We start from the raw sequence: 7,743 nt of genomic DNA, 5'->3' as shown, positions 1-7,743 counted from the left end.
GTCTTCACACAGCCACCAAAGTGAAGGTAAAGGGTGTAGACCAAGCCCGTCCCAACCCCCTGAGGCTCTCTAACCAACGGCTGGCCTCCATCCTATCCAAAACACGCTCTGGAAGTTCTGCAGGCTCCCTACCTCCTTCCCGAGTCACCCTCGCTCTGTTTTACATACACCAGACTCATTCCTGCCCCCCCTGCTCCGGGACCGGCCCCTCCTCCGGGAATGCTGCTCCCAGACCCGGCTGACCTGGCTACCCCTTCCCCCCCCCATCCAGACCTGAAGAGCAGCTCTGCAGGGCCATCTTCACTCACCACAAAGGTGTTTTCCCACCCTGCTTTGGCTCTCTGCGGAGCAGTTACCACTGCATGCTGTTTCCCAGTTCATGTGTGTGGTTCCTTTTTTTTTTTTTTTCACGTGTGTGGTTCTTTGTTTATTCCTGGTCTCTGCTCATGAGACCGGGAAGTCCCTGGGAGTAGGTGTTTTGCACTCTCTGCTTCCTCTCCAAGTCCGGAGAAGGCCCCAGCGGAGGGCAGGTCCTAATAAATACCTATGTCGTGAAGGATACCTCCTTGCTTGAGGAGCTGTGGCCCCAGACCCTCTGGGCACAGGGGGACAGTTGGTGGCTGGGGTCGGGACAGCATAGCATCCACCACGTCCAACAAAGGATCTGAGGGCATACTCGAAAAAGCCAGATTTCCACAAGGAGGCCTGGAAATGGGAGAGGAAGCCTGGGAGACTAGGAACCAGAAAAATTCAGGAACCCAGTGGGTAGGGAGGAGCCGGGATGGAGAGGACTGTGTCTGACAGATCTGCCCCAGGGCCGGCACCATCCCCCCCCCCCCCCTCCCCTCCCCTCCCCCACAGGGCTGGTTGGGCTGGTGGCCCAGGGACCAGGCCAGGCACTCTTCCTGTCCCAACACCCTCAACCCACAAGCCCTCTGCCATCTCCAGAGGCCTGCAGGGAATGCTTTTTCGTTTAAAATGCCAAATTACAGGGCACCTCGGTGGCTCAGTCTGTTAAGCATCTGACTTCGGCTCAGGTCATGATCTCACAGTTGGTGAGTTCGAGCCCCGTGTTGGGCTCTGTGCTGACAGCTCAGAGCCTGGAGGCTGCTTCGGATTCTGCTCGCACTCTGTCTCTCTCTCCCTCAAAAATAAACATTAAAAAAAAATTAAAATGCAAAATTATTGTCTACAGTACAGCTCTTTGAACTTTGCAATTGTAGATTCTGATTACCAGTTGGGTGTTTAAATATTTTTTGTGAGGTCTAATGGATCAGATCGATGGGAATATATACAAATAGGCCAGTTCTTGCATTTACTCACAAATGCCAGAAGGAACAGTGCTTGGGTTTTCGCTATTTGTCACCAGTTAAGGCTGCAGGCCTAGGTCACTGTAAAAGCATGACTCGGTGCAGGAAACTCATTTTTCCCCAGTCCCTCTCTTTCTTTTCCTCTTTTTCCCTGCCCCTGCTGGTCTTACCACATTCCTTTTTGATGGCGAAAGAATCAGATCAATGAAGGCATCAGAGGATTTGCCTGACAGGGTCTTTTTGCCTTTATCATGATCAGTTGTCAGAGCTGGGTCTCAGGAAGCACTGGACACCTTAATTGTTCCTGGTGGTTCCTTTTGTTTTCTCTTCGTGTTTCTGGTGGTTTGGTTTTGAAATCAGGAAGAGCGTGCAGTGAGAATGCGGCCCGCCTTCCACCGAGCTCTTTGCTTTGACAGTGTTTTGGAAATTGTCAAGTGCACGCGTCATGAGGAATTTGGTTGGTGGTGGTTCTTTCCTCCTCCGGGCAATTGCCCGGTCCCGCCTGTGCTATTCTGTTCCTTCTCTGCATCGGGATGATCCCTGGCTTTCCCGACCAGCCACTCCAGGGACTGTATGTCTCCTGTATGTCTGGGGTTTCCCCTGTCCTTGCTGGGAAGGAAGCCACGGCAAAGAAGCCTGCCCTAGAGGGAACAGACGCGCCTCAGTGACTCTCTGAGCAATGAGTCCTTCGGCTCAGAAGCCCACTTTCTCTGGTGTGCAGACAGCCCCCATGCAGGCTGGGCTTCCCCACCTTTACGTTGGATCCAGTTCCCAGATTTCATTTAGCCAATCCCCACATTTCCATAAAGAGCCCCTGGCATGGCCTAAACTATAGCGATAGCTTGCTCTCTGGGAGTGAGGGCGTAAACCTCTGGGTTTGGGTGTGTCGTGGAGATTCCCTCCCCTACCGGCTTGCCGCCTCAGAGAAACTGAGGCTCAGGAAGGCAGAGTCCGTCCTGGGGCCAAGCAGAGCAGGGTTGCTGTGGCTCTTGTGCAGAGCAGGTGTGCAGTCAGTGTCTCTGGGGCACTTGACAAAGGACGTTGTTCTGCTCACCTGCACCTGGCGAGCCCGGGCAGGAATCCCCACCTGGAGACGAGGCATCGTCCTCCTTAATCACGGGTCCCGCTGAGAAATCAGAATTCTCCCAAGGCATCAACTCATGCTGTCCCCACCGCTTTTCTTGACCCCCTACCCGATGTGCCCTCCCTGAGGTCACATTTCCCTCCGGGTGGCTTTGCATACGGGCAACGTTCAATCAAAGTGCACATATTGGGCCACACCCCTGGCCCCAAAGCCAGCCTGTGACTTTTGCTGGAAGCACTTCACGGGCCTAACCTAAACTCCAGCAGATACGACGACGCAGATGTTAAGGTGATTTGTGACTCAGGAAATAGGAACCCGGCCCAGCCTTGACAAGGGGCAGGGTGTGTGTTTTCACAGCCTGCCTCATCCTAATCTGCGGAAGGGTGTTCTTAGAGCAGGCAGGGGAGGGAAGGCATGCCAGGGGCTGAATAGACTGCTTTTATTCTTTTTGCTCAGTACTTCCTGCAGTTTTACGTTATCTCATGCAGTTATGAGGAGATGAAGATAATATGCATGTTTGCCTTTTCCTGATTATATACAGTATCGCTTGGCTAAAAACCTACACAGGCCACAAGGACACATTTGGCTGCATATTAGAGACTTTCCTTACTATCTTTAAAAAAAAAAACAAAACCAGAAACAGCCCCTCTGCTGTTACATGCATGAAGTGGTATAAACGTGCAGGGCCCCACAATGAAATCTGCAGTTAGCAGAGTCAAATGCTCCAGATTTGGGCCATGACTAAACGGCATGACGGAATGGGTCATTTTCTGGTCTGCTAGCAAGGCATCCCCTCTGTGGGCTGGTGGACAGCCGGCTGGGTGAGCCACTGGGTTGCAACTGCCCCCGGGGGGGCGGGGGGATAGGGGGGTGGTCCACACAGCCCTTGAGATTCCACCTGCATTTGTAACCGTCTTTAAGGCGGAGCTTGATTGTTTGAGAGTCCAGACAGCACTTAGGCTAAGCCCACATGCCTCTCGGGGTCTCGTCCCTTTCCCTTAACGTTCAGTCCATCAAGAAAGAGTTTGGGGGACTGCCAGCCAGACACGGTGGCCTGCCACTTTCTATAAGGACACAGGGAGGAAGGAGCTGACACTCAGCCTCGACCCTCAAAGGGCTTACACACTGGCTGAAAAACCAAGATGCGCGGTCTGCCCATCACAGATCCGGCACTTAGGTAACTTATCATAGGTACCCAGCAGGTGGATTGGATATCCGGACCAGTGTAGGACATATGGCGACCGAGCCCCCAGTCCAGTCGTGCAGACTCAGAGCCCGGCTCATGCACCAGCAGCGTTAGTAAGGACTTTCCTGCCTCCAATGCCGACGCTGCCTGCTAGTAGCATAATTCACCTGGCACCGCACGCTTTGCCAAGGGCGACCTTCCTGCAGCTCTCCCTTGACGGTAGAGTCATCAAACGCTTTAGAGACGTCATCTACCAAAGTGGGGAACAGGAGACAATCAGAGAAGTATAAGAAATGCCCAAGGTCACCAGGTTCCCTGTTCACCTTGGGCCTTGAGAAGCTGTCCCCAGGCTGGAGGGAGCACATCATCTGGACCTCTAGAGCCATGCAGCCCCTCTCTGCCAACGAGCGAGGGAAACATCGAGTGCCCCTTCCCAACCTGCCCCATGTTGACCACAAACCGCCGGATGGAAGCCCGTGTGTGACATCAGCCCAGATTAATGCACCCGGGCTCCCTTGGTGGCCAGAAAGAACATTCCTGGTTTTAACAGATGCCTTCTTGTGTAAATCTAAACAGACCAGGAAGCAGGCTAGGTGTCAGTACCCGGCCTGAGGCCACATAAGGTATTTCTCCTGGCATTCTGGGTTCGGCCTCCTTGGGGGAGGAGCCAGGTTCTGCAGCGGGTTTGGATGTCCCCTGTAGGTCTTCGTTTGGGCCCCCCTCAGCAGTGGCCTTCAGGGCCCTAGGCCCACTCCAGCTACTCAGTCCTCGTGTGAGAGTGGACAGTGACAGCAGCTGTCCCTGTAGCCTTCCCGGGGTATGGGCATGGCCACACGAGCACGCAGGGTGACTGTGCATACGGCCTTAGCACAGAGGTGCTGGAGACCTCTTCTCCACCTTGCACGGGGAGGTCTTGCCACGCTAGTAAAGCGAGCTGTCGAGATAAGAAAGAGGAACTTGTTGACTAATCCTAGAGGTGTCGAGGTGGCTCAATTTTAAACATGACGACCTCAAGATTCATTAGTGTGTGCATCAGCTGATCCGCCTTGTAACCGCCTGTGCCAGGAAGATACCTGATTTGTGCGGCACATCGCGAATATTCGAAGGTTAGGGCAGACCCTCGAGTCTCTTTTCAAAACCTTCAAAACCCAGTTGGTAAATGGTAGTTTTCCTAATCCCTCCTGCTAGAAAAAGTCAGAGCAGGCCTTTAGGGCCCGGCTAATTCTGTAAGCTCCAAAACACCGATCTGGGGACAGATATTGGTAGGGCTTCCCAGACCTGGCTGTGTCTTCCAACTCACCAGATCCAATGGGTGGAGCCCTAAAGACGTTTATGCAAACAGCCACTGTCTTCCCTTGCCGTGCAAACAAGGCATCCTAGCCCTTGCCCCACCCCCACCCTACTGCTCAGATTCTAGGGAGAGCTGTTAGCAGGAGAGGGTGGTGAGACAGGGGTGTGTGTTGAGGGTGTGGAGTGCTGGAGCCCAAAATGCCTTACCAGGGGACTCTTTATGCCCCCCTCTGGTTCGGGCTTGAGCTCCAGGTAACGAGGAAGAGTCCTCTGCCCATTAAAGCAGCAGTACTGGGGTGCCTGGGTAGCTCAGTCGGTTAAGCATCCTGCTGTTGATTTCAGCTCAGGTCGTGATCTCATGGTTCATGAGATTAAGGCTTGAGTCGGGGTCTGCGCTGACAGCATGGAGCCTACTTGGGATTCTCTTTCTCTCTCTCTGTCCCTCCTTCGCTCATACTCTCTCTCAAAGTAAAAAAAAATAATAATAAATAAACAAAACACAAAAAGCAGCAGTCATCTTTGGAGCCCTGTATCTGAAGTTAGAGTGTTTTATCACACGATCGTCCTAGATTCCTTAGTAAACAAACAGGCCCTTGACTCCATGAAATCCATGTTAGTGCCTTATCTGAATTTCCGATCCTTGACTTTCACTGACATACAAAGTCTTCTCTCAGCTACAGGGCTGGAGATGAGTCTCTCTTCTCCGTCTGCAAAGAGTAGTATTTTAAATGCTTTCTATTTATGGCGTGATGACCAAGGGCAAGGGTGGTATCTCTCTGTACATTGACTTTGAGTGCGGGCTTCATGTCCGTACGTAATTATGTTTACCGTGCAGGTGAAGCAAGAAATTAAATTGGGCTCCTTAATGAAGGCAAAGAACCAGCACCAGAAATAAAAGATCACAGGAGGATTTGAGCAGCTAACCTGTTTGCAAATACTGTTCTTGCTTTAGGTCTCTGTTGCTGCATTTTTCCCCCAGCCATACACACACACACACACACACACACACACACACACACACAGATAGATCTGTTTTTGCTTTCCCTGGGTTTCTCAGGAAAGAAAAATCCCCCAGGATCTTCCTTTTCTGTCTGCCTAACAAACCTAATAGGAAACTTACATTAATCTGTAAGTGAGGGTAAATGGTTTTTCTGCTGTTTCATAAAGTGCCACATTCAATTCATGGATCCTGAAGAAGGAGGAGCCCCTGGGGGAGCCAAAGTCACCTCTGCGGGGCCAGGGGACCTGCCACTGCAGAGGTGCTGGGTGAGGTGCCCGGGGGCTCCCTGCTTCTGCCCGGGAAAGTCTGTCCCCCACCCCTGCTCACGCTTCTCTTACACTGAGAACACTGCCCCCTGAAAAGAAGGCCCAGGGAACTGGATTTCCACCCTCATCTGAGGCGGAAAGGGCAGGCTGGTCTTCTGGCAGCACCCAGGGAGGGAGACACGTGCTAATCGGGAAGCTCAGCCATTTCCTGCGCTCAGACATCGGGTGACACTAGGTCTCCAATGAGCCACAGGGACTCGAATCCATCCTGACCCAGTGTTGCTTGGAGAAAGTCACCGCTGAGCATCTCCTTCGCTGCAGCCAGCTCTGAGCACAAGACCAGGCCCTGCTCACTTCAGGGGGTGGCCTCTCTGCAGCCTCCAGGAGCCTGTCCCTGCTCAGAGGCCAGAAGGCCCCTTGCCCCGCTCTGGAGTCACCCCCGGAGGACAGGGCACTTGCTGCTTTGCAACAAGCTTTTCTGTGCTCTGTCTTCCCGGCCAGCCCCAGACGTCTAAGCCTTGCTAGCTTCTATCTCCTCTCCAGACCACAAGGCTGTGTGTGCTGTTTGGAGGAACCCACCCCCTCACCCCACCCCTCCCGCCCATGCCCTTGGCTCTGGANTGAGAACGTCCCTCTCAGGGCCACTGCTCTGCCTGCGGAAGGCGCCCCCTCCCTTGCACCGCCATTGTTCACCCCATGCATCCTGAGAAAGGCAGTCAGGCCTGTTCTAGAAGCAGAGAGGGGCAGGAGCAGGGACTTCTGGGATCTGGCTCTTATTTGTCAACTTCTTCCTCCACGACCTTGAGCCGTTTCCTGCCCGGCACCTCTGCTGCCAGCCGTGGGCGCGGGAGTCGGGCACACAGGCCCTGGCAAGGCAGAGGGGGTCCCCTCTCAGAGGGCCGATTGTGGTGCATCTGAAGGGAGCCGGCGGCCCATCTGTTTGACAGCGAGGCGCTGGAGGCCTGGTGCCGGCGCCCCCACCTCGGCCTTTCCGGCTCCCACGTGAAGCCGCCAGGAAACGGCCACGTCCTCCCCTGCCGCAACACCTTCTAGAACAGAAGAGGCCTTTCCGAGAATCTTGCTGCACCCCGAGGGCGAGGAGTGTCAGATTCTGCAGCGGGGAAAGCTGGGACGCCTGCCAGCTATGTGCCTGGAGACCTGCCTTTGATCACGACTTGTCACCTCCCAGGAGATGTTCCACTTTCCAAGCAGGTGAAAACCGAACCCGATTAAAAATAGTCAACTGGACTCTTCACACAGTCCCCTCGTAAAGCCAAACAGCCCGTGCTCCGCCCAGTGGCCAAGAACTCGCCCCCCCACCCCCCCGGGTTCCCGGGCTCCGCGGGGGGCCCGTGTGTGCCCCGCAACCGCGCGCGCGCGCGCAGCCCGAGCCCCGGGGTCATGGCTTGGCTCTTGGCCAGCAGGCCCCAGGACCCTTGNNACCCGAGGTTTCTGGAGCTTTCTCAAAAACTGTGGACGCGTTCCCAGTGGAAATCATGACATTTTCCGTTTCACATTACGTACTCCACAATGCCTCAGGAAAGGAGAGAGAGGGAGAAGGCAAACAAGGCCTGGGAGCCAGTCCCCCCCCCCCCCCCCCCCTGCCC

Source organism: Crocuta crocuta, unplaced genomic scaffold (assembly GCF_008692635.1).
Source record: "Crocuta crocuta isolate KB4526 unplaced genomic scaffold, BGI_CrCroc_1.0 scaffold59, whole genome shotgun sequence".
NCBI classification, from domain to species: Eukaryota; Metazoa; Chordata; class Mammalia; order Carnivora; family Hyaenidae; genus Crocuta; species Crocuta crocuta.
This window is presented reverse-complemented; position numbering follows the sequence as displayed.